This window comes from Pelobates fuscus, chromosome 2 (assembly GCF_036172605.1).
Source record: "Pelobates fuscus isolate aPelFus1 chromosome 2, aPelFus1.pri, whole genome shotgun sequence".
NCBI lineage: Eukaryota > Metazoa > Chordata > Amphibia > Anura > Pelobatidae > Pelobates > Pelobates fuscus.
The window spans coordinates 358,832,102-358,855,491 of NC_086318.1; the positions used below are offsets into that span (position 1 = coordinate 358,832,102).

The 23,390-nt window shown below is 36.4% G+C and overlaps 22 non-coding genes across 22 annotated transcripts; all 22 read right to left on the reverse strand.

The window, feature by feature from the left end:
• Window positions 1-745: 745 nt before the first annotated feature.
• Window positions 746-828, reverse strand: TRNAL-UAA (transfer RNA leucine (anticodon UAA)). Its single transcript has one exon. It is a non-coding gene; the product is annotated as a tRNA-Leu (tRNA).
• Window positions 829-1,777: 949 nt separating this feature from the next.
• TRNAL-UAA (transfer RNA leucine (anticodon UAA)) lies at window positions 1,778-1,860 on the reverse strand. Its single transcript has one exon. It is a non-coding gene; the product is annotated as a tRNA-Leu (tRNA).
• A 950-nt stretch (window positions 1,861-2,810) lies between these two features.
• On the reverse strand, window positions 2,811-2,893 carry TRNAL-UAA (transfer RNA leucine (anticodon UAA)). The gene has a single exon. It is a non-coding gene; the product is annotated as a tRNA-Leu (tRNA).
• Window positions 2,894-3,842: 949 nt separating this feature from the next.
• Window positions 3,843-3,925, reverse strand: TRNAL-UAA (transfer RNA leucine (anticodon UAA)). Its single transcript has one exon. It is a non-coding gene; the product is annotated as a tRNA-Leu (tRNA).
• Window positions 3,926-4,874: 949 nt separating this feature from the next.
• On the reverse strand, window positions 4,875-4,957 carry TRNAL-UAA (transfer RNA leucine (anticodon UAA)). Its single transcript has one exon. It is a non-coding gene; the product is annotated as a tRNA-Leu (tRNA).
• Window positions 4,958-5,907: 950 nt separating this feature from the next.
• On the reverse strand, window positions 5,908-5,990 carry TRNAL-UAA (transfer RNA leucine (anticodon UAA)). The gene has a single exon. It is a non-coding gene; the product is annotated as a tRNA-Leu (tRNA).
• Window positions 5,991-6,940: 950 nt separating this feature from the next.
• On the reverse strand, window positions 6,941-7,023 carry TRNAL-UAA (transfer RNA leucine (anticodon UAA)). The gene has a single exon. It is a non-coding gene; the product is annotated as a tRNA-Leu (tRNA).
• Window positions 7,024-7,973: 950 nt separating this feature from the next.
• Window positions 7,974-8,056, reverse strand: TRNAL-UAA (transfer RNA leucine (anticodon UAA)). Its single transcript has one exon. It is a non-coding gene; the product is annotated as a tRNA-Leu (tRNA).
• A 950-nt stretch (window positions 8,057-9,006) lies between these two features.
• Window positions 9,007-9,089, reverse strand: TRNAL-UAA (transfer RNA leucine (anticodon UAA)). The gene has a single exon. It is a non-coding gene; the product is annotated as a tRNA-Leu (tRNA).
• A 950-nt stretch (window positions 9,090-10,039) lies between these two features.
• TRNAL-UAA (transfer RNA leucine (anticodon UAA)) lies at window positions 10,040-10,122 on the reverse strand. The gene has a single exon. It is a non-coding gene; the product is annotated as a tRNA-Leu (tRNA).
• Window positions 10,123-11,072: 950 nt separating this feature from the next.
• On the reverse strand, window positions 11,073-11,155 carry TRNAL-UAA (transfer RNA leucine (anticodon UAA)). The gene has a single exon. It is a non-coding gene; the product is annotated as a tRNA-Leu (tRNA).
• Window positions 11,156-12,105: 950 nt separating this feature from the next.
• On the reverse strand, window positions 12,106-12,188 carry TRNAL-UAA (transfer RNA leucine (anticodon UAA)). The gene has a single exon. It is a non-coding gene; the product is annotated as a tRNA-Leu (tRNA).
• A 950-nt stretch (window positions 12,189-13,138) lies between these two features.
• TRNAL-UAA (transfer RNA leucine (anticodon UAA)) lies at window positions 13,139-13,221 on the reverse strand. Its single transcript has one exon. It is a non-coding gene; the product is annotated as a tRNA-Leu (tRNA).
• Window positions 13,222-14,171: 950 nt separating this feature from the next.
• On the reverse strand, window positions 14,172-14,254 carry TRNAL-UAA (transfer RNA leucine (anticodon UAA)). The gene has a single exon. It is a non-coding gene; the product is annotated as a tRNA-Leu (tRNA).
• Window positions 14,255-15,204: 950 nt separating this feature from the next.
• Window positions 15,205-15,287, reverse strand: TRNAL-UAA (transfer RNA leucine (anticodon UAA)). The gene has a single exon. It is a non-coding gene; the product is annotated as a tRNA-Leu (tRNA).
• A 950-nt stretch (window positions 15,288-16,237) lies between these two features.
• On the reverse strand, window positions 16,238-16,320 carry TRNAL-UAA (transfer RNA leucine (anticodon UAA)). The gene has a single exon. It is a non-coding gene; the product is annotated as a tRNA-Leu (tRNA).
• Window positions 16,321-17,270: 950 nt separating this feature from the next.
• TRNAL-UAA (transfer RNA leucine (anticodon UAA)) lies at window positions 17,271-17,353 on the reverse strand. The gene has a single exon. It is a non-coding gene; the product is annotated as a tRNA-Leu (tRNA).
• A 952-nt stretch (window positions 17,354-18,305) lies between these two features.
• TRNAL-UAA (transfer RNA leucine (anticodon UAA)) lies at window positions 18,306-18,388 on the reverse strand. Its single transcript has one exon. It is a non-coding gene; the product is annotated as a tRNA-Leu (tRNA).
• A 950-nt stretch (window positions 18,389-19,338) lies between these two features.
• On the reverse strand, window positions 19,339-19,421 carry TRNAL-UAA (transfer RNA leucine (anticodon UAA)). The gene has a single exon. It is a non-coding gene; the product is annotated as a tRNA-Leu (tRNA).
• Window positions 19,422-20,371: 950 nt separating this feature from the next.
• On the reverse strand, window positions 20,372-20,454 carry TRNAL-UAA (transfer RNA leucine (anticodon UAA)). The gene has a single exon. It is a non-coding gene; the product is annotated as a tRNA-Leu (tRNA).
• A 949-nt stretch (window positions 20,455-21,403) lies between these two features.
• On the reverse strand, window positions 21,404-21,486 carry TRNAL-UAA (transfer RNA leucine (anticodon UAA)). The gene has a single exon. It is a non-coding gene; the product is annotated as a tRNA-Leu (tRNA).
• A 950-nt stretch (window positions 21,487-22,436) lies between these two features.
• Window positions 22,437-22,519, reverse strand: TRNAL-UAA (transfer RNA leucine (anticodon UAA)). The gene has a single exon. It is a non-coding gene; the product is annotated as a tRNA-Leu (tRNA).
• Window positions 22,520-23,390: the final 871 nt, after the last annotated feature.

Sequence of the window (23,390 nt, forward strand, 5' to 3'; positions counted from 1 at the left end):
TAACCGTTTTTCATGAAATGCTCTGTTTTCTTTTAAGTGCATAATAAAGAGTTAGCAAATGACATCATAATCTACTTCAGACAAGGCAAAGCCAGGGATAGCATTGCTAATGTAGAGAAGAAAGCGAAACAGTGTTTCATCAATCCACTTCTCTGTATGTTCAGTCTATGCTGAATGCCAGGAGGAAAGGATTCCATTTTGGAAGGGAGCATTGATGGAGGAACCTGGTTACGGGACAAAGAGTTATGGATTTCTTCATTTACTTTTCTTTTTCATGCCTTACAAATAGATGTTTGTCAAATCTAGGGATAAGTAGTAAAGAAATTAGTGAAAATCCTAAAAATTGCCAGTTTCCCTTTAGATTTGGTGTGAATATCTAGCAGGGCATTTAAAATTTCAATTCTTTAGCATTACAGACCTGTCTCTTACTGTGTTGAATTCAGAGTAATATGATGCTGTCAAGCAAAGTGGTGCACTTAGCATGTCTCTTTTTGGGTATGGATTTTGGCATGAAATAAAAGATAAAAGAGAAATTGCATAGGAAAGTTGATATTTCTGTATGATCTCAGAAATTTTACAGAAGCCTTTTTGGTTCGATTTAGACAAATAGTTGCAGCAAATATCCTTTGTAGTTTGATTTCTGAATTTGAAACGGGTTGAGTAGAATCCGAATAACGAAAATTTTCCAAGGGATCAATAATATTTGGGATTGTTAAAACCATTAGTGTCACTTGAACACATCGTGTACCAGGAGTGGGGTTTGAATCCACGCGGACATTCGTCCATTGGATCTTAAGTTCAACGCCTTAACCACTCGGCCATCCTGGTGCTACACTTTTAAATGTTCACGGTGGATGGGGAGGGGGAGTCAGGATTCAGACTCTTTATCATGGATCTATTTTCTAAGACAGTTAATGTTTCTCTTTATAGAGCAAAACATGACTAGTTCAAGAAATAAAATTAAAGGGGAGCTGTCACTTCTCCTAAATTGATGCATTTAAATGAGGCATTGAAAATCACCACTAACTTGTGTTAACCGTTTTTCATGAAATGCTCTGTTTTCTTTTAAGTGCATAATAAAGAGTTAGCAAATGACATCATAATCTACTTCAGACTAGGCAAAGCCAGGGATAGCATTGCTAATGTAGAGAAGAAAGCGAAACAGTGTTTCAGCAATCCACTTCTCTGTATGTTCAGTCTATGCTGAATGCCAGGAGGAAAGGATTCCATTTTGGAAGGGAGCATTGATGGAGGTACCTGGTTACGGGACCAAGAGTTATGGATTTCTTCATTTACTTTTCTTTTTCATGCCTTACAAATAGATGTTTGTCAAATCTAGGGATAAGTAGTAAAGAAATTAGTGAAAATCCTAAAAATTGCCAGTTTCCCTTTAGATTTGGTGTGAATATCTAGCAGGGCATTTAAAATTTCAATTCTTTAGCATTACAGACCTGTCTCTTACTGTGTTGAATTCAGAGTAATATGATGCTGTCAAGCAAAGTGGTGCACTTAGCATGTCTCTTTTTGGGTATGGATTTTGGCATGAAATAAAAGATAAAAGAGAAATTGCATAGGAAAGTTGATATTTCTGTATGATCTCAGAAATTTTACAGAAGCCTTTTTGGTTCGATTTAGACAAATAGTTGCAGCAAATATCTTTTGTAGTTTGTTTCTGAATTTGAAACGGTTTGAATAGAATCCGAATAACGAAAATTTTCCAAGGGATCAATAATATTTGGGATTGTTAAAACCATTAGTGTCACTTGAACACATCGTGTACCAGGAGTGGGGTTTGAACCCACGCGGACATTCGTCCACTGGATCTTAAGTCCAACGCCTTAACCACTCGGCCATCCTGGTGCTACACTTTTAAATGTTCACGGTGGATGGGGAGGGGGAGTCAGGATTCAGACTCTTTATCATGGATCTATTTTCTAAGACAGTTAATGTTTCTCTTTATAGAGCAAAACATGACTAGTTCAAGAAATAAAATTAAAGGGGAGCTGTCACTTCTCCTAAATTGATGCATTTAAATGAGGCATTGAAAATCACCACTAACTTGTGTTAACCGTTTTTCATGAAATGCTCTGTTTTCTTTTAAGTGCATAATAAAGAGTTAGCAAATGACATCATAATCTACTTCAGACAAGGCAAAGCCAGGGATAGCATTGCTAATGTAGAGAAGAAAGCGAAACAGTGTTTCATCAATCCACTTCTCTGTATGTTCAGTCTATGCTGAATGCCAGGAGGAAAGGATTCCATTTTGGAAGGGAGCATTGATGGAGGAACCTGGTTACGGGACAAAGAGTTATGGATTTCTTCATTTACTTTTCTTTTTCATGCCTTACAAATAGATGTTTGTCAAATCTAGGGATAAGTAGTAAAGAAATTAGTGAAAATCCTAAAAATTGCCAGTTTCCCTTTAGATTTGGTGTGAATATCTAGCAGGGCATTTAAAATTTCAATTCTTTAGCATTACAGACCTGTCTCTTACTGTGTTGAATTCAGAGTAATATGATGCTGTCAAGCAAAGTGGTGCACTTAGCATGTCTCTTTTTGGGTATGGATTTTGGCATGAAATAAAAGATAAAAGAGAAATTGCATAGGAAAGTTGATATTTCTGTATGATCTCAGAAATTTTACAGAAACCTTTTTGGTTCGATTTAGACAAATAGTTGCAGCAAATATCCTTTGTAGTTTGATTTCTGAATTTGAAACGAGTTGAGTAGAATCCGAATAACGAAAATTTTCCAAGGGATCAATAATATTTGGGATTGTTAAAACCATTAGTGTCACTTGAACACATCGTGTACCAGGAGTGGGGTTTGAACCCACGTGGACATTTGTCCATGGGATCTTAAGTCCAACGCCTTAACCACTCGGCCATCCTGGTGCTACACTTTTAAATGTTCACGGTGGATGGGGAGGGGGAGTCAGGATTCAGACTCTTTATCATGGATCTATTTTCTAAGACAGTTAATGTTTCTCTTTATAGAGCAAAACATGACTAGTTCAAGAAATAAAATTAAAGGGGAGCTGTCACTTCTCCTAAATTGATGCATTTAAATGAGGCATTGAAAATCACCACTAACTTGTGTTAACCGTTTTTCATGAAATGCTCTGTTTTCTTTTAAGTGCATAATAAAGAGTTAGCAAATGACATAATAATCTACTTCAGACTAGGCAAAGCCAGGGATAGCATTGCTAATGTAGAGAAGAAAGCGAAACAGTGTTTCATCAATCCACTTCTCTGTATGTTCAGTCTATGCTGAATGCCAGGAGGAAAGGATTCCATTTTGGAAGGGAGCATTGATGGAGGTACCTGGTTACGGGACAAAGAGTTATGGATTTCTTCATTTACTTTTCTTTTTCATGCCTTACAAATAGATGTTTGTCAAATCTAGGGATAAGTAGTAAAGAAATTAGTGAAAATCCTAAAAATTGCCAGTTTCCCTTTAGATTTGGTGTGAATATCTAGCAGGGCATTTAAAATTTCAATTCTTTAGCATTACAGACCTGTCTCTTACTGTGTTGAATTCAGAGTAATATGATGCTGTCAAGCAAAGTGGTGCACTTAGCATGTCTCTTTTTGGGTATGGATTTTGGCATGAAATAAAAGATAAAAGAGAAATTGCATAGGAAAGTTGATATTTCTGTATGATCTCAGAAATTTTACAGAAGCCTTTTTGGTTCGATTTAGACAAATAGTTGCAGCAAATATCTTTTGTAGTTTGTTTCTGAATTTGAAACGGTTTGAATAGAATCCGAATAACGAAAATTTTCCAAGGGATCAATAATATTTGGGATTGTTAAAACCATTAGTGTCACTTGAACACATCGTGTACCAGGAGTGGGGTTTGAACCCACGCGGACATTCGTCCATTGGATCTTAAGTCCAACGCCTTAACCACTCGGCCATCCTGGTGCTACACTTTTAAATGTTCACGGTGGATGGGGAGGGGGAGTCAGGATTCAGACTCTTTATCATGGATCTATTTTCTAAGACAGTTAATGTTTCTCTTTATAGAGCAAAACATGACTAGTTCAAGAAATAAAATTAAAGGGGAGCTGTCACTTCTCCTAAATTGATGCATTTAAATGAGGCATTGAAAATCACCACTAACTTGTGTTAACCGTTTTTCATGAAATGCTCTGTTTTCTTTTAAGTGCATAATAAAGAGTTAGCAAATGACATCATAATCTACTTCAGACAAGGCAAAGCCAGGGATAGCATTGCTAATGTAGAGAAGAAAGCGAAACAGTGTTTCATCAATCCACTTCTCTGTATGTTCAGTCTATGCTGAATGCCAGGAGGAAAGGATTCCATTTTGGAAGGGAGCATTGATGGAGGAACCTGGTTACGGGACAAAGAGTTATGGATTTCTTCATTTACTTTTCTTTTTCATGCCTTACAAATAGATGTTTGTCAAATCTAGGGATAAGTAGTAAAGAAATTAGTGAAAATCCTAAAAATTGCCAGTTTCCCTTTAGATTTGGTGTGAATATCTAGCAGGGCATTTAAAATTTCAATTCTTTAGCATTACAGACCTGTCTCTTACTGTGTTGAATTCAGAGTAATATGATGCTGTCAAGCAAAGTGGTGCACTTAGCATGTCTCTTTTTGGGTATGGATTTTGGCATGAAATAAAAGATAAAAGAGAAATTGCATAGGAAAGTTGATATTTCTGTATGATCTCAGAAATTTTACAGAAGCCTTTTTGGTTCGATTTAGACAAATAGTTGCAGCAAATATCTTTTGTAGTTTGTTTCTGAATTTGAAACGGTTTGAATAGAATCCGAATAACGAAAATTTTCCAAGGGATCAATAATATTTGGGATTGTTAAAACCATTAGTGTCACTTGAACACATCGTGTACCAGGAGTGGGGTTTGAACCCACGCGGACATTCGTCCATTGGATCTTAAGTCCAACGCCTTAACCACTCGGCCATCCTGGTGCTACACTTTTAAATGTTCACGGTGGATGGGGAGGGGGAGTCAGGATTCAGACTCTTTATCATGGATCTATTTTCTAAGACAGTTAATGTTTCTCTTTATAGAGCAAAACATGACTAGTTCAAGAAATAAAATTAAAGGGGAGCTGTCACTTCTCCTAAATTGATGCATTTAAATGAGGCATTGAAAATCACCACTAACTTGTGTTAACCGTTTTTCATGAAATGCTCTGTTTTCTTTTAAGTGCATAATAAAGAGTTAGCAAATGACATCATAATCTACTTCAGACAAGGCAAAGCCAGGGATAGCATTGCTAATGTAGAGAAGAAAGCGAAACAGTGTTTCATCAATCCACTTCTCTGTATGTTCAGTCTATGCTGAATGCCAGGAGGAAAGGATTCCATTTTGGAAGGGAGCATTGATGGAGGAACCTGGTTACGGGACAAAGAGTTATGGATTTCTTCATTTACTTTTCTTTTTCATGCCTTACAAATAGATGTTTGTCAAATCTAGGGATAAGTAGTAAAGAAATTAGTGAAAATCCTAAAAATTGCCAGTTTCCCTTTAGATTTGGTGTGAATATCTAGCAGGGCATTTAAAATTTCAATTCTTTAGCATTACAGACCTGTCTCTTACTGTGTTGAATTCAGAGTAATATGATGCTGTCAAGCAAAGTGGTGCACTTAGCATGTCTCTTTTTGGGTATGGATTTTGGCATGAAATAAAAGATAAAAGAGAAATTGCATAGGAAAGTTGATATTTCTGTATGATCTCAGAAATTTTACAGAAGCCTTTTTGGTTCGATTTAGACAAATAGTTGCAGCAAATATCTTTTGTAGTTTGATTTCTGAATTTGAAACGGGTTGAGTAGAATCCGAATAACGAAAATTTTCCAAGGGATCAATAATATTTGGGATTGTTAAAACCATTAGTGTCACTTGAACACATCATGTACCATGAGTGGGGTTTGAACCCACGCGGACATTAGTCCATTGGATCTTAAGTCCAACGCCTTAACCACTCGGCCATCCTGGTGCTACACTTTTAAATGTTCACGGTGGATGGGGAGGGGGAGTCAGGATTCAGACTCTTTATCATGGATCTATTTTCTAAGACAGTTAATGTTTCTCTTTATAGTGCAAAACATGACTAGTTCAAGAAATAAAATTAAATGGGAGCTGTCACTTCTCCTAAATTGATGCATTTAAATGAGGCATTGAAAATCACCACTAACTTGTGTTAACCGTTTTTCATGAAATGCTCTGTTTTCTTTTAAGTGCATAATAAAGAGTTAGCAAATGACATCATAATCTACTTCAGACTAGGCAAAGCCAGGGATAGCATTGCTAATGTAGAGAAGAAAGCGAAACAGTGTTTCATCAATCCACTTCTCTGTATGTTCAGTCTATGCTGAATGCCAGGAGGAAAGGATTCCATTTTGGAAGGGAGCATTGATGGAGGTACCTGGTTACGGGACAAAGAGTTATGGATTTCTTCATTTACTTTTCTTTTTCATGCCTTACAAATAGATGTTTGTCAAATCTAGGGATAAGTAGTAAAGAAATTAGTGAAAATCCTAAAAATTGCCAGTTTCCCTTTAGATTTGGTGTGAATATCTAGCAGGGCATTTAAAATTTCAATTCTTTAGCATTACAGACCTGTCTCTTACTGTGTTGAATTCAGAGTAATATGATGCTGTCAAGCAAAGTGGTGCACTTAGCATGTCTCTTTTTGGGTATGGATTTTGGCATGAAATAAAAGATAAAAGAGAAATTGCATAGGAAAGTTGATATTTCTGTATGATCTCAGAAATTTTACAGAAGCCTTTTTGGTTCGATTTAGACAAATAGTTGCAGCAAATATCCTTTGTAGTTTGATTTCTGAATTTGAAACGGGTTGAGTAGAATACGAATAACGAAAATTTTCCAAGGGATCAATAATATTTGGGATTGTTAAAACCATTAGTGTCACTTGAACACATCGTGTACCAGGAGTGGGGTTTGAACCCACGCAGACATTCGTCCATTGGATCTTAAGTCCAACGCCTTAACCACTCGGCCATCCTGGTGCTACACTTTTAAATGTTCACGGTGGATGGGGAGGGGGAGTCAGGATTCAGACTCTTTATCATGGATCTATTTTCTAAGACAGTTAATGTTTCTCTTTATAGAGCAAAACATGACTAGTTCAAGAAATAAAATTAAAGGGGAGCTGTCACTTCTCCTAAATTGATGCATTTAAATGAGGCATTGAAAATCACCACTAACTTGTGTTAACCGTTTTTCATGAAATGCTCTGTTTTCTTTTAAGTGCATAATAAAGAGTTAGCAAATGACATCATAATCTACTTCAGACTAGGCAAAGCCAGGGATAGCATTGCTAATGTAGAGAAGAAAGCGAAACAGTGTTTCATCAATCCACTTCTCTGTATGTTCAGTCTATGCTGAATGCCAGGAGGAAAGGATTCCATTTTGGAAGGGAGCATTGATGGAGGTACCTGGTTACGGGACAAAGAGTTATGGATTTCTTCATTTACTTTTCTTTTTCATGCCTTACAAATAGATGTTTGTCAAATCTAGGGATAAGTAGTAAAGAAATTAGTGAAAATCCTAAAAATTGCCAGTTTCCCTTTAGATTTGGTGTGAATATCTAGCAGGGCATTTAAAATTTCAATTCTTTAGCATTACAGACCTGTCTCTTACTGTGTTGAATTCAGAGTAATATGATGCTGTCAAGCAAAGTGGTGCACTTAGCATGTCTCTTTTTGGGTATGGATTTTGGCATGAAATAAAAGATAAAAGAGAAATTGCATAGGAAAGTTGATATTTCTGTATGATCTCAGAAATTTTACAGAAGCCTTTTTGGTTCGATTTAGACAAATAGTTGCAGCAAATATCCTTTGTAGTTTGATTTCTGAATTTGAAACGAGTTGAGTAGAATCCGAATAACGAAAATTTTCCAAGGGATCAATAATATTTGGGATTGTTAAAACCATTAGTGTCACTTGAACACATCGTGTACCAGGAGTGGGGTTTGAACCCACGCGGACATATGTCCATTGGATCTTAAGTCCAACGCCTTAACCACTCGGCCATCCTGGTGCTACACTTTTAAATGTTCACGGTGGATGGGGAGGGGGAGTCAGGATTCAGACTCTTTATCATGGATCTATTTTCTAAGACAGTTAATGTTTCTCTTTATAGAGCAAAACATGACTAGTTCAAGAAATAAAATTAAAGGGGAGCTGTCACTTCTCCTAAATTGATGCATTTAAATGAGGCATTGAAAATCACCACTAACTTGTGTTAACCGTTTTTCATGAAATGCTCTGTTTTCTTTTAAGTGCATAATAAAGAGTTAGGAAATTACATCATAATCTACTTCAGACTAGGCAAAGCCAGGGATAGCATTGCTAATGTAGAGAAGAAAGCGAAACAGTGTTTCATCAATCCACTTCTCTGTATGTTCAGTCTATGCTGAATGCCAGGAGGAAAGGATTCCATTTTGGAAGGGAGCATTGATGGAGGTACCTGGTTACGGGACAAAGAGTTATGGATTTCTTCATTTACTTTTCTTTTTCATGCCTTACAAATAGATGTTTGTCAAATCTAGGGATAAGTAGTAAAGAAATTAGTGAAAATCCTAAAAATTGCCAGTTTCCCTTTAGATTTGGTGTGAATATTTAGCAGGGCATTTAAAATTTCAATTCTTTAGCATTACAGACCTGTCTCTTACTGTGTTGAATTCAGAGTAATATGATGCTGTCAAGCAAAGTGGTGCACTTAGCATGTCTCTTTTTGGGTATGGATTTTGGCATGAAATAAAAGATAAAAGAGAAATTGCATAGGAAAGTTGATATTTCTGTATGATCTCAGAAATTTTACAGAAGCCTTTTTGGTTCGATTTAGACAAATAGTTGCAGCAAATATCTTTTGTAGTTTGATTTCTGAATTTGAAACGGGTTGAGTAGAATCCGAATAACGAAAATTTTCCAAGGGATCAATAATATTTGGGATTGTTAAAACCATTAGTGTCACTTGAACACATCATGTACCATGAGTGGGGTTTGAACCCACGCGGACATTAGTCCATTGGATCTTAAGTCCAACGCCTTAACCACTCGGCCATCCTGGTGCTACACTTTTAAATGTTCACGGTGGATGGGGAGGGGGAGTCAGGATTCAGACTCTTTATCATGGATCTATTTTCTAAGACAGTTAATGTTTCTCTTTATAGTGCAAAACATGACTAGTTCAAGAAATAAAATTAAATGGGAGCTGTCACTTCTCCTAAATTGATGCATTTAAATGAGGCATTGAAAATCACCACTAACTTGTGTTAACCGTTTTTCATGAAATGCTCTGTTTTCTTTTAAGTGCATAATAAAGAGTTAGCAAATGACATCATAATCTACTTCAGACTAGGCAAAGCCAGGGATAGCATTGCTAATGTAGAGAAGAAAGCGAAACAGTGTTTCATCAATCCACTTCTCTGTATGTTCAGTCTATGCTGAATGCCAGGAGGAAAGGATTCCATTTTGGAAGGGAGCATTGATGGAGGTACCTGGTTACGGGACAAAGAGTTATGGATTTCTTCATTTACTTTTCTTTTTCATGCCTTACAAATAGATGTTTGTCAAATCTAGGGATAAGTAGTAAAGAAATTAGTGAAAATCCTAAAAATTGCCAGTTTCCCTTTAGATTTGGTGTGAATATCTAGCAGGGCATTTAAAATTTCAATTCTTTAGCATTACAGACCTGTCTCTTACTGTGTTGAATTCAGAGTAATATGATGCTGTCAAGCAAAGTGGTGCACTTAGCATGTCTCTTTTTGGGTATGGATTTTGGCATGAAATAAAAGATAAAAGAGAAATTGCATAGGAAAGTTGATATTTCTGTATGATCTCAGAAATTTTACAGAAGCCTTTTTGGTTCGATTTAGACAAATAGTTGCAGCAAATATCCTTTGTAGTTTGATTTCTGAATTTGAAACGGGTTGAGTAGAATACGAATAACGAAAATTTTCCAAGGGATCAATAATATTTGGGATTGTTAAAACCATTAGTGTCACTTGAACACATCGTGTACCAGGAGTGGGGTTTGAACCCACGCAGACATTCGTCCATTGGATCTTAAGTCCAACGCCTTAACCACTCGGCCATCCTGGTGCTACACTTTTAAATGTTCACGGTGGATGGGGAGGGGGAGTCAGGATTCAGACTCTTTATCATGGATCTATTTTCTAAGACAGTTAATGTTTCTCTTTATAGAGCAAAACATGACTAGTTCAAGAAATAAAATTAAAGGGGAGCTGTCACTTCTCCTAAATTGATGCATTTAAATGAGGCATTGAAAATCACCACTAACTTGTGTTAACCGTTTTTCATGAAATGCTCTGTTTTCTTTTAAGTGCATAATAAAGAGTTAGCAAATGACATCATAATCTACTTCAGACTAGGCAAAGCCAGGGATAGCATTGCTAATGTAGAGAAGAAAGCGAAACAGTGTTTCATCAATCCACTTCTCTGTATGTTCAGTCTATGCTGAATGCCAGGAGGAAAGGATTCCATTTTGGAAGGGAGCATTGATGGAGGTACCTGGTTACGGGACAAAGAGTTATGGATTTCTTCATTTACTTTTCTTTTTCATGCCTTACAAATAGATGTTTGTCAAATCTAGGGATAAGTAGTAAAGAAATTAGTGAAAATCCTAAAAATTGCCAGTTTCCCTTTAGATTTGGTGTGAATATCTAGCAGGGCATTTAAAATTTCAATTCTTTAGCATTACAGACCTGTCTCTTACTCTGTTGAATTCAGAGTAATATGATGCTGTCAAGCAAAGTGGTGCACTTAGCATGTCTCTTTTTGGGTATGGATTTTGGCATGAAATAAAAGATAAAAGAGAAATTGCATAGGAAAGTTGATATTTCTGTATGATCTCAGAAATTTTACAGAAGCCTTTTTGGTTCGATTTAGACAAATAGTTGCAGCAAATATCCTTTGTAGTTTGATTTCTGAATTTGAAACGGGTTGAGTAGAATACGAATAACGAAAATTTTCCAAGGGATCAATAATATTTGGGATTGTTAAAACCATTAGTGTCACTTGAACACATCGTGTACCAGGAGTGGGGTTTGAACCCACGCGGACATTCGTCCATTGGATCTTAAGTCCAACGCCTTAACCACTTGGCCATCCTGGTGCTACACTTTTAAATGTTCACGGTGGATGGGGAGGGGGAGTCAGGATTCAGACTCTTTATCATGGATCTATTTTCTAAGACAGTTAATGTTTCTCTTTATAGAGCAAAACATGACTAGTTCAAGAAATAAAATTAAAGGGGAGCTGTCACTTCTCCTAAATTGATGCATTTAAATGAGGCATTGAAAATCACCACTAACTTGTGTTAACCGTTTTTCATGAAATGCTCTGTTTTCTTTTAAGTGCATAATAAAGAGTTAGCAAATGACATCATAATCTACTTCAGACAAGGCAAAGCCAGGGATAGCATTGCTAATGTAGAGAAGAAAGCGAAACAGTGTTTCATCAATCCACTTCTCTGTATGTTCAGTCTATGCTGAATGCCAGGAGGAAAGGATTCCATTTTGGAAGGGAGCATTGATGGAGGAACCTGGTTACGGGACAAAGAGTTATGCATTTCTTCATTTACTTTTCTTTTTCATGCCTTACAAATAGATGTTTGTCAAATCTAGGGATAAGTAGTAAAGAAATTAGTGAAAATCCTAAAAATTGCCAGTTTCCCTTTAGATTTGGTGTGAATATCTAGCAGGGCATTTAAAATTTCAATTCTTTAGCATTACAGACCTGTCTCTTACTGTGTTGAATTCAGAGTAATATGATGCTGTCAAGCAAAGTGGTGCACTTAGCATGTCTCTTTTTGGGTATGGATTTTGGCATGAAATAAAAGATAAAAGAGAAATTGCATAGGAAAGTTGATATTTCTGTATGATCTCAGAAATTTTACAGAAGCCTTTTTGGTTCGATTTAGACAAATAGTTGCAGCAAATATCCTTTGTAGTTTGATTTCTGAATTTGAAACGAGTTGAGTAGAATCCGAATAACGAAAATTTTCCAAGGGATCAATAATATTTGGGATTGTTAAAACCATTAGTGTCACTTGAACACATCGTGTACCAGGAGTGGGGTTTGAACCCACGCGGACATATGTCCATTGGATCTTAAGTCCAACGCCTTAACCACTCGGCCATCCTGGTGCTACACTTTTAAATGTTCACGGTGGATGGGGAGGGGGAGTCAGGATTCAGACTCTTTATCATGGATCTATTTTCTAAGACAGTTAATGTTTCTCTTTATAGAGCAAAACATGACTAGTTCAAGAAATAAAATTAAAGGGGAGCTGTCACTTCTCCTAAATTGATGCATTTAAATGAGGCATTGAAAATCACCACTAACTTGTGTTAACCGTTTTTCATGAAATGCTCTGTTTTCTTTTAAGTGCATAATAAAGAGTTAGGAAATTACATCATAATCTACTTCAGACTAGGCAAAGCCAGGGATAGCATTGCTAATGTAGAGAAGAAAGCGAAACAGTGTTTCATCAATCCACTTCTCTGTATGTTCAGTCTATGCTGAATGCCAGGAGGAAAGGATTCCATTTTGGAAGGGAGCATTGATGGAGGTACCTGGTTACGGGACAAAGAGTTATGGATTTCTTCATTTACTTTTCTTTTTCATGCCTTACAAATAGATGTTTGTCAAATCTAGGGATAAGTAGTAAAGAAATTAGTGAAAATCCTAAAAATTGCCAGTTTCCCTTTAGATTTGGTGTGAATATTTAGCAGGGCATTTAAAATTTCAATTCTTTAGCATTACAGACCTGTCTCTTACTGTGTTGAATTCAGAGTAATATGATGCTGTCAAGCAAAGTGGTGCACTTAGCATGTCTCTTTTTGGGTATGGATTTTGGCATGAAATAAAAGATAAAAGAGAAATTGCATAGGAAAGTTGATATTTCTGTATGATCTCAGAAATTTTACAGAAGCCTTTTTGGTTCGATTTAGACAAATAGTTGCAGCAAATATCTTTTGTAGTTTGATTTCTGAATTTGAAACGGGTTGAGTAGAATCCGAATAACGAAAATTTTCCAAGGGATCAATAATATTTGGGATTGTTAAAACCATTAGTGTCACTTGAACACATCATGTACCATGAGTGGGGTTTGAACCCACGCGGACATTAGTCCATTGGATCTTAAGTCCAACGCCTTAACCACTCGGCCATCCTGGTGCTACACTTTTAAATGTTCACGGTGGATGGGGAGGGGGAGTCAGGATTCAGACTCTTTATCATGGATCTATTTTCTAAGACAGTTAATGTTTCTCTTTATAGTGCAAAACATGACTAGTTCAAGAAATAAAATTAAATGGGAGCTGTCACTTCTCCTAAATTGATGCATTTAAATGAGGCATTGAAAATCACCACTAACTTGTGTTAACCGTTTTTCATGAAATGCTCTGTTTTCTTTTAAGTGCATAATAAAGAGTTAGCAAATGACATCATAATCTACTTCAGACTAGGCAAAGCCAGGGATAGCATTGCTAATGTAGAGAAGAAAGCGAAACAGTGTTTCATCAATCCACTTCTCTGTATGTTCAGTCTATGCTGAATGCCAGGAGGAAAGGATTCCATTTTGGAAGGGAGCATTGATGGAGGTACCTGGTTACGGGACAAAGAGTTATGGATTTCTTCATTTACTTTTCTTTTTCATGCCTTACAAATAGATGTTTGTCAAATCTAGGGATAAGTAGTAAAGAAATTAGTGAAAATCCTAAAAATTGCCAGTTTCCCTTTAGATTTGGTGTGAATATCTAGCAGGGCATTTAAAATTTCAATTCTTTAGCATTACAGACCTGTCTCTTACTGTGTTGAATTCAGAGTAATATGATGCTGTCAAGCAAAGTGGTGCACTTAGCATGTCTCTTTTTGGGTATGGATTTTGGCATGAAATAAAAGATAAAAGAGAAATTGCATAGGAAAGTTGATATTTCTGTATGATCTCAGAAATTTTACAGAAGCCTTTTTGGTTCGATTTAGACAAATAGTTGCAGCAAATATCCTTTGTAGTTTGATTTCTGAATTTGAAACGGGTTGAGTAGAATACGAATAACGAAAATTTTCCAAGGGATCAATAATATTTGGGATTGTTAAAACCATTAGTGTCACTTGAACACATCGTGTACCAGGAGTGGGGTTTGAACCCACGCAGACATTCGTCCATTGGATCTTAAGTCCAACGCCTTAACCACTCGGCCATCCTGGTGCTACACTTTTAAATGTTCACGGTGGATGGGGAGGGGGAGTCAGGATTCAGACTCTTTATCATGGATCTATTTTCTAAGACAGTTAATGTTTCTCTTTATAGAGCAAAACATGACTAGTTCAAGAAATAAAATTAAAGGGGAGCTGTCACTTCTCCTAAATTGATGCATTTAAATGAGGCATTGAAAATCACCACTAACTTGTGTTAACCGTTTTTCATGAAATGCTCTGTTTTCTTTTAAGTGCATAATAAAGAGTTAGCAAATGACATCATAATCTACTTCAGACTAGGCAAAGCCAGGGATAGCATTGCTAATGTAGAGAAGAAAGCGAAACAGTGTTTCATCAATCCACTTCTCTGTATGTTCAGTCTATGCTGAATGCCAGGAGGAAAGGATTCCATTTTGGAAGGGAGCATTGATGGAGGTACCTGGTTACGGGACAAAGAGTTATGGATTTCTTCATTTACTTTTCTTTTTCATGCCTTACAAATAGATGTTTGTCAAATCTAGGGATAAGTAGTAAAGAAATTAGTGAAAATCCTAAAAATTGCCAGTTTCCCTTTAGATTTGGTGTGAATATCTAGCAGGGCATTTAAAATTTCAATTCTTTAGCATTACAGACCTGTCTCTTACTCTGTTGAATTCAGAGTAATATGATGCTGTCAAGCAAAGTGGTGCACTTAGCATGTCTCTTTTTGGGTATGGATTTTGGCATGAAATAAAAGATAAAAGAGAAATTGCATAGGAAAGTTGATATTTCTGTATGATCTCAGAAATTTTACAGAAGCCTTTTTGGTTCGATTTAGACAAATAGTTGCAGCAAATATCCTTTGTAGTTTGATTTCTGAATTTGAAACGGGTTGAGTAGAATACGAATAACGAAAATTTTCCAAGGGATCAATAATATTTGGGATTGTTAAAACCATTAGTGTCACTTGAACACATCGTGTACCAGGAGTGGGGTTTGAACCCACGCGGACATTCGTCCATTGGATCTTAAGTCCAACGCCTTAACCACTCGGCCATCCTGGTGCTACACTTTTAAATGTTCACGGTGGATGGGGAGGGGGAGTCAGGATTCAGACTCTTTATCATGGATCTATTTTCTAAGACAGTTAATGTTTCTCTTTATAGAGCAAAACATGACTAGTTCAAGAAATAAAATTAAAGGGGAGCTGTCACTTCTCCTAAATTGATGCATTTAAATGAGGCATTGAAAATCACCACTAACTTGTGTTAACCGTTTTTCATGAAATGCTCTGTTTTCTTTTAAGTGCATAATAAAGAGTTAGCAAATGACATCATAATCTACTTCAGACAAGGCAAAGCCAGGGATAGCATTGCTAATGTAGAGAAGAAAGCGAAACAGTGTTTCATCAATCCACTTCTCTGTATGTTCAGTCTATGCTGAATGCCAGGAGGAAAGGATTCCATTTTGGAAGGGAGCATTGATGGAGGAACCTGGTTACGGGACAAAGAGTTATGGATTTCTTCATTTACTTTTCTTTTTCATGCCTTACAAATAGATGTTTGTCAAATCTAGGGATAAGTAGTAAAGAAATTAGTGAAAATCCTAAAAATTGCCAGTTTCCCTTTAGATTTGGTGTGAATATCTAGCAGGGCATTTAAAATTTCAATTCTTTAGCATTACAGACCTGTCTCTTACTGTGTTGAATTCAGAGTAATATGATGCTGTCAAGCAAAGTGGTGCACTTAGCATGTCTCTTTTTGGGTATGGATTTTGGCATGAAATAAAAGATAAAAGAGAAATTGCATAGGAAAGTTGATATTTCTGTATGATCTCAGAAATTTTACAGAAGCCTTTTTGGTTCGATTTAGACAAATAGTTGCAGCAAATATCCTTTGTAGTTTGATTTCTGAATTTGAAACGGGTTGAGTAGAATCCGAATAACGAAAATTTTCCAAGGGATCAATAATATTTGGGATTGTTAAAACCATTAGTGTCACTTGAACACATCGTGTACCAGGAGTGGGGTTTGAATCCACGCGGACATTCGTCCATTGGATCTTAAGTTCAACGCCTTAACCACTCGGCAATCCTGGTGCTACACTTTTAAATGTTCACGGTGGATGGGGAGGGGGAGTCAGGATTCAGACTCTTTATCATGGATCTATTTTCTAAGACAGTTAATGTTTCTCTTTATAGAGCAAAACATGACTAGTTCAAGAAATAAAATTAAAGGGGAGCTGTCACTTCTCCTAAATTGATGCATTTAAATGAGGCATTGAAAATCACCACTAACTTGTGTTAACCGTTTTTCATGAAATGCTCTGTTTTCTTTTAAGTGCATAATAAAGAGTTAGCAAATGACATCATAATCTACTTCAGACAAGGCAAAGCCAGGGATAGCATTGCTAATGTAGAGAAGAAAGCGAAACAGTGTTTCATCAATCCACTTCTCTGTATGTTCAGTCTATGCTGAATGCCAGGAGGAAAGGATTCCATTTTGGAAGGGAGCATTGATGGAGGAACCTGGTTACGGGACAAAGAGTTATGGATTTCTTCATTTACTTTTCTTTTTCATGCCTTACAAATAGATGTTTGTCAAATCTAGGGATAAGTAGTAAAGAAATTAGTGAAAATCCTAAAAATTGCCAGTTTCCCTTTAGATTTGGTGTGAATATCTAGCAGGGCATTTAAAATTTCAATTCTTTAGCATTACAGACCTGTCTCTTACTGTGTTGAATTCAGAGTAATATGATGCTGTCAAGCAAAGTGGTGCACTTAGCATGTCTCTTTTTGGGTATGGATTTTGGCATGAAATAAAAGATAAAAGAGAAATTGCATAGGAAAGTTGATATTTCTGTATGATCTCAGAAATTTTACAGAAGCCTTTTTGGTTCGATTTAGACAAATAGTTGCAGCAAATATCCTTTGTAGTTTGATTTCTGAATTTGAAACGGGTTGAGTAGAATCCGAATAACGAAAATTTTCCAAGGGATCAATAATATTTGGGATTGTTAAAACCATTAGTGTCACTTGAACACATCGTGTACCAGGAGTGGGGTTTGAATCCACGCGGACATTCGTCCATTGGATCTTAAGTTCAACGCCTTAACCACTCGGCCATCCTGGTGCTACACTTTTAAATGTTCACGGTGGATGGGGAGGGGGAGTCAGGATTCAGACTCTTTATCATGGATCTATTTTCTAAGACAGTTAATGTTTCTCTTTATAGAGCAAAACATGACTAGTTCAAGAAATAAAATTAAAGGGGAGCTGTCACTTCTCCTAAATTGATGCATTTAAATGAGGCATTGAAAATCACCACTAACTTGTGTTAACCGTTTTTCATGAAATGCTCTGTTTTCTTTTAAGTGCATAATAAAGAGTTAGCAAATGACATCATAATCTACTTCAGACTAGGCAAAGCCAGGGATAGCATTGCTAATGTAGAGAAGAAAGCGAAACAGTGTTTCAGCAATCCACTTCTCTGTATGTTCAGTCTATGCTGAATGCCAGGAGGAAAGGATTCCATTTTGGAAGGGAGCATTGATGGAGGTACCTGGTTACGGGACCAAGAGTTATGGATTTCTTCATTTACTTTTCTTTTTCATGCCTTACAAATAGATGTTTGTCAAATCTAGGGATAAGTAGTAAAGAAATTAGTGAAAATCCTAAAAATTGCCAGTTTCCCTTTAGATTTGGTGTGAATATCTAGCAGGGCATTTAAAATTTCAATTCTTTAGCATTACAGACCTGTCTCTTACTGTGTTGAATTCAGAGTAATATGATGCTGTCAAGCAAAGTGGTGCACTTAGCATGTCTCTTTTTGGGTATGGATTTTGGCATGAAATAAAAGATAAAAGAGAAATTGCATAGGAAAGTTTATATTTCTGTATGATCTCAGAAATTTTACAGAAGCCTTTTTGGTTCGATTTAGACAAATAGTTGCAGCAAATATCCTTTGTAGTTTGTTTCTGAATTTGAAACGGGTTGAATAGAATCCGAATAACGAAAATTTTATAATTTTATATCAATAATATTTGGGATTGTTAAAACCATTAGTGTCACTTGAACACATCGTGTACCAGGAGTGGGGTTTGAACCCACGCAGACATTCGTCCATTGGATCTTAAGTCCAACGCCTTAACCACTCGGCCATCCTGGTGCTACACTTTTAAATGTTCACGGTGGATGGGGAGGGGGAGTCAGGATTCAGACTCTTTATCATGGATCTATTTTCTAAGACAGTTAATGTTTCTCTTTATAGAGCAAAACATGACTAGTTCAAGAAATAAAATTAAAGGGGAGCTGTCACTTCTCCTAAATCGATGCATTTAAATGAGGCATTGAAAATCACCACTAACTTGTGTTAACCGTTTTTCATGAAATGCTCTGTTTTCTTTTAAGTGCATAATAAAGAGTTAGCAAATGACATCATAATCTACTTCAGACTAGGCAAAGCCAGGGATAGCATTGCTAATGTAGAGAAGAAAGCGAAACAGTGTTTCATCAATCCACTTCTCTGTATGTTCAGTCTATGCTGAATGCCAGGAGGAAAGGATTCCATTTTGGAAGGGAGCATTGATGGAGGTACCTGGTTACGGGACAAAGAGTTATGGATTTCTTCATTTACTTTTCTTTTTCATGCCTTACAAATAGATGTTTGTCAAATCTAGGGATAAGTAGTAAAGAAATTAGTGAAAATCCTAAAAATTGCCAGTTTCCCTTTAGATTTGGTGTGAATATTTAGCAGGGCATTTAAAATTTCAATTCTTTAGCATTACAGACCTGTCTCTTACTGTGTTGAATTCAGAGTAATATGATGCTGTCAAGCAAAGTGGTGCACTTAGCATGTCTCTTTTTGGGTATGGATTTTGGCATGAAATAAAAGATAAAAGAGAAATTGCATAGGAAAGTTGATATTTCTGTATGATCTCAGAAATTTTACAGAAGCCTTTTTGGTTCGATTTAGACAAATAGTTGCAGCAAATATCCTTTGTAGTTTGATTTCTGAATTTGAAACGGGTTGAGTAGAATCCGAATAACGAAAATATTCCAAGGGATCAATAATATTTGGGATTGTTAAAACCATTAGTGTCACTTGAACACATCGTGTACCAGGAGTGGGGTTTGAACCCACGCGGACATTTGTCCATTGGATCTTAAGTCCAATGCCTTAACCACTCGGCCATCCTGGTGCTACACTTTTAAATGTTCACGGTGGATGGGGAGGGGGAGTCAGGATTCAGACTCTTTATCATGGATCTATTTTCTAAGACAGTTAATGTTTCTCTTTATAGAGCAAAACATGACTAGTTCAAGAAATAAAATTAAAGGGGAGCTGTCACTTCTCCTAAATTGATGCATTTAAATGAGGCATTGAAAATCACCACTAACTTGTGTTAACCGTTTTTCATGAAATGCTCTGTTTTCTTTTAAGTGCATAATAAAGAGTTAGCAAATGACATAATAATCTACTTCAGACTAGGCAAAGCCAGGGATAGCATTGCTAATGTAGAGAAGAAAGCGAAACAGTGTTTCATCAATCCACTTCTCTGTATGTTCAGTCTATGCTGAATGCCAGGAGGAAAGGATTCCATTTTGGAAGGGAGCATTGATGGAGGTACCTGGTTACGGGACAAAGAGTTATGGATTTCTTCATTTACTTTTCTTTTTCATGCCTTACAAATAGATGTTTGTCAAATCTAGGGATAAGTAGTAAAGAAATTAGTGAAAATCCTAAAAATTGCCAGTTTCCCTTTAGATTTGGTGTGAATATTTAGCAGGGCATTTAAAATTTCAATTCTTTAGCATTACAGACCTGTCTCTTACTGTGTTGAATTCAGAGTAATATGATGCTGTCAAGCAAAGTGGTGCACTTAGCATGTCTCTTTTTGGGTATGGATTTTGGCATGAAATAAAAGATAAAAGAGAAATTGCATAGGAAAGTTGATATTTCTGTATGATCTCAGAAATTTTACAGAAGCCTTTTTGGTTCGATTTAGACAAATAGTTGCAGCAAATATCCTTTGTAGTTTGATTTCTGAATTTGAAACGGGTTGAGTAGAATCCGAATAACGAAAATTTTCCAAGGGATCAATAATATTTGGGATTGTTAAAACCATTAGTGTCACTTGAACACATCATGTACCAGGAGTGGGGTTTGAACCCACGCGGACATTCGTCCATTGGATCTTAAGTTCAACACCTTAACCACTCGGCAATCCTGGTGCTACACTTTTAAATGTTCACGGTGGATGGGGAGGGGGAGTCAGGATTCAGACTCTTTATCATGGATCTATTTTCTAAGACAGTTAATGTTTCTCTTTATAGAGCAAAACATGACTAGTTCAAGAAATAAAATTAAAGGGGAGCTGTCACTTCTCCTAAATTGATGCATTTAAATGAGGCATTGAAAATCACCACTAACTTGTGTTAACCGTTTTTCATGAAATGCTCTGTTTTCTTTTAAGTGCATAATAAAGAGTTAGCAAATGACATAATAATCTACTTCAGACTAGGCAAAGCCAGGGATAGCATTGCTAATGTAGAGAAGAAAGCGAAACAGTGTTTCATCAATCCACTTCTCTGTATGTTCAGTCTATGCTGAATGCCAGGAGGAAAGGATTCCATTTTGGAAGGGAGCATTGATGGAGGTACCTGGTTACGGGACAAAGAGTTATGGATTTCTTCATTTACTTTTCTTTTTCATGCCTTACAAATAGATGTTTGTCAAATCTAGGGATAAGTAGTAAAGAAATTAGTGAAAATCCTAAAAATTGCCAGTTTCCCTTTAGATTTGGTGTGAATATCTAGCAGGGCATTTAAAATTTCAATTCTTTAGCATTACAGATCTGTCTCTTACTGTGTTGAATTCAGAGTAATATGATGCTGTCAAGCAAAGTGGTGCACTTAGCATGTCTCTTTTTGGGTATGGATTTTGGCATGAAATAAAAGATAAAAGAGAAATTGCATAGGAAAGTTGATATTTCTGTATGATCTCAGAAATTTTACAGAAGCCTTTTTGGTTCGATTTAGACAAATAGTTGCAGCAAATATCTTTTGTAGTTTGTTTCTGAATTTGAAACGGTTTGAATAGAATCCGAATAACGAAAATTTTCCAAGGGATCAATAATATTTGGGATTGTTAAAACCATTAGTGTCACTTGAACACATCGTGTACCAGGAGTGGGGTTTGAACCCACGCGGACATTCGTCCATTGGATCTTAAGTCCAACGCCTTAACCACTCGGCCATCCTGGTGCTACACTTTTAAATGTTCACGGTGGATGGGGAGGGGGAGTCAGGATTCAGACTCTTTATCATGGATCTATTTTCTAAGACAGTTAATGTTTCTCTTTATAGAGCAAAACATGACTAGTTCAAGAAATAAAATTAAAGGGGAGCTGTCACTTCTCCTAAATTGATGCATTTAAATGAGGCATTGAAAATCACCACTAACTTGTGTTAACCGTTTTTCATGAAATGCTCTGTTTTCTTTTAAGTGCATAATAAAGAGTTAGCAAATGACATCATAATCTACTTCAGACAAGGCAAAGCCAGGGATAGCATTGCTAATGTAGAGAAGAAAGCGAAACAGTGTTTCATCAATCCACTTCTCTGTATGTTCAGTCTATGCTGAATGCCAGGAGGAAAGGATTCCATTTTGGAAGGGAGCATTGATGGAGGAACCTGGTTACGGGACAAAGAGTTATGGATTTCTTCATTTACTTTTCTTTTTCATGCCTTACAAATAGATGTTTGTCAAATCTAGGGATAAGTAGTAAAGAAATTAGTGAAAATCCTAAAAATTGCCAGTTTCCCTTTAGATTTGGTGTGAATATCTAGCAGGGCATTTAAAATTTCAATTCTTTAGCATTACAGACCTGTCTCTTACTGTGTTGAATTCAGAGTAATATGATGCTGTCAAGCAAAGTGGTGCACTTAGCATGTCTCTTTTTGGGTATGGATTTTGGCATGAAATAAAAGATAAAAGAGAAATTGCATAGGAAAGTTGATATTTCTGTATGATCTCAGAAATTTTACAGAAGCCTTTTTGGTTCGATTTAGACAAATAGTTGCAGCAAATATCCTTTGTAGTTTGATTTCTGAATTTGAAACGAGTTGAGTAGAATCCGAATAACGAAAATTTTCCAAGGGATCAATAATATTTGGGATTGTTAAAACCATTAGTGTCACTTGAACACATCGTGTACCAGGAGTGGGGTTTGAACCCACGCGGACATATGTCCATTGGATCTTAAGTCCAACGCCTTAACCACTCGGCCATCCTGGTGCTACACTTTTAAATGTTCACGGTGGATGGGGAGGGGGAGTCAGGATTCAGACTCTTTATCATGGATCTATTTTCTAAGACAGTTAATGTTTCTCTTTATAGAGCAAAACATGACTAGTTCAAGAAATAAAATTAAAGGGGAGCTGTCACTTCTCCTAAATTGATGCATTTAAATGAGGCATTGAAAATCACCACTAACTTGTGTTAACCGTTTTTCATGAAATGCTCTGTTTTCTTTTAAGTGCATAATAAAGAGTTAGGAAATTACATCATAATCTACTTCAGACTAGGCAAAGCCAGGGATAGCATTGCTAATGTAGAGAAGAAAGCGAAACAGTGTTTCATCAATCCACTTCTCTGTATGTTCAGTCTATGCTGAATGCCAGGAGGAAAGGATTCCATTTTGGAAGGGAGCATTGATGGAGGTACCTGGTTACGGGACAAAGAGTTATGGATTTCTTCATTTACTTTTCTTTTTCATGCCTTACAAATAGATGTTTGTCAAATCTAGGGATAAGTAGTAAAGAAATTAGTGAAAATCCTAAAAATTGCCAGTTTCCCTTTAGATTTGGTGTGAATATTTAGCAGGGCATTTAAAATTTCAATTCTTTAGCATTACAGACCTGTCTCTTACTGTGTTGAATTCAGAGTAATATGATGCTGTCAAGCAAAGTGGTGCACTTAGCATGTCTCTTTTTGGGTATGGATTTTGGCATGAAATAAAAGATAAAAGAGAAATTGCATAGGAAAGTTGATATTTCTGTATGATCTCAGAAATTTTACAGAAGCCTTTTTGGTTCGATTTAGACAAATAGTTGCAGCAAATATCTTTTGTAGTTTGATTTCTGAATTTGAAACGGGTTGAGTAGAA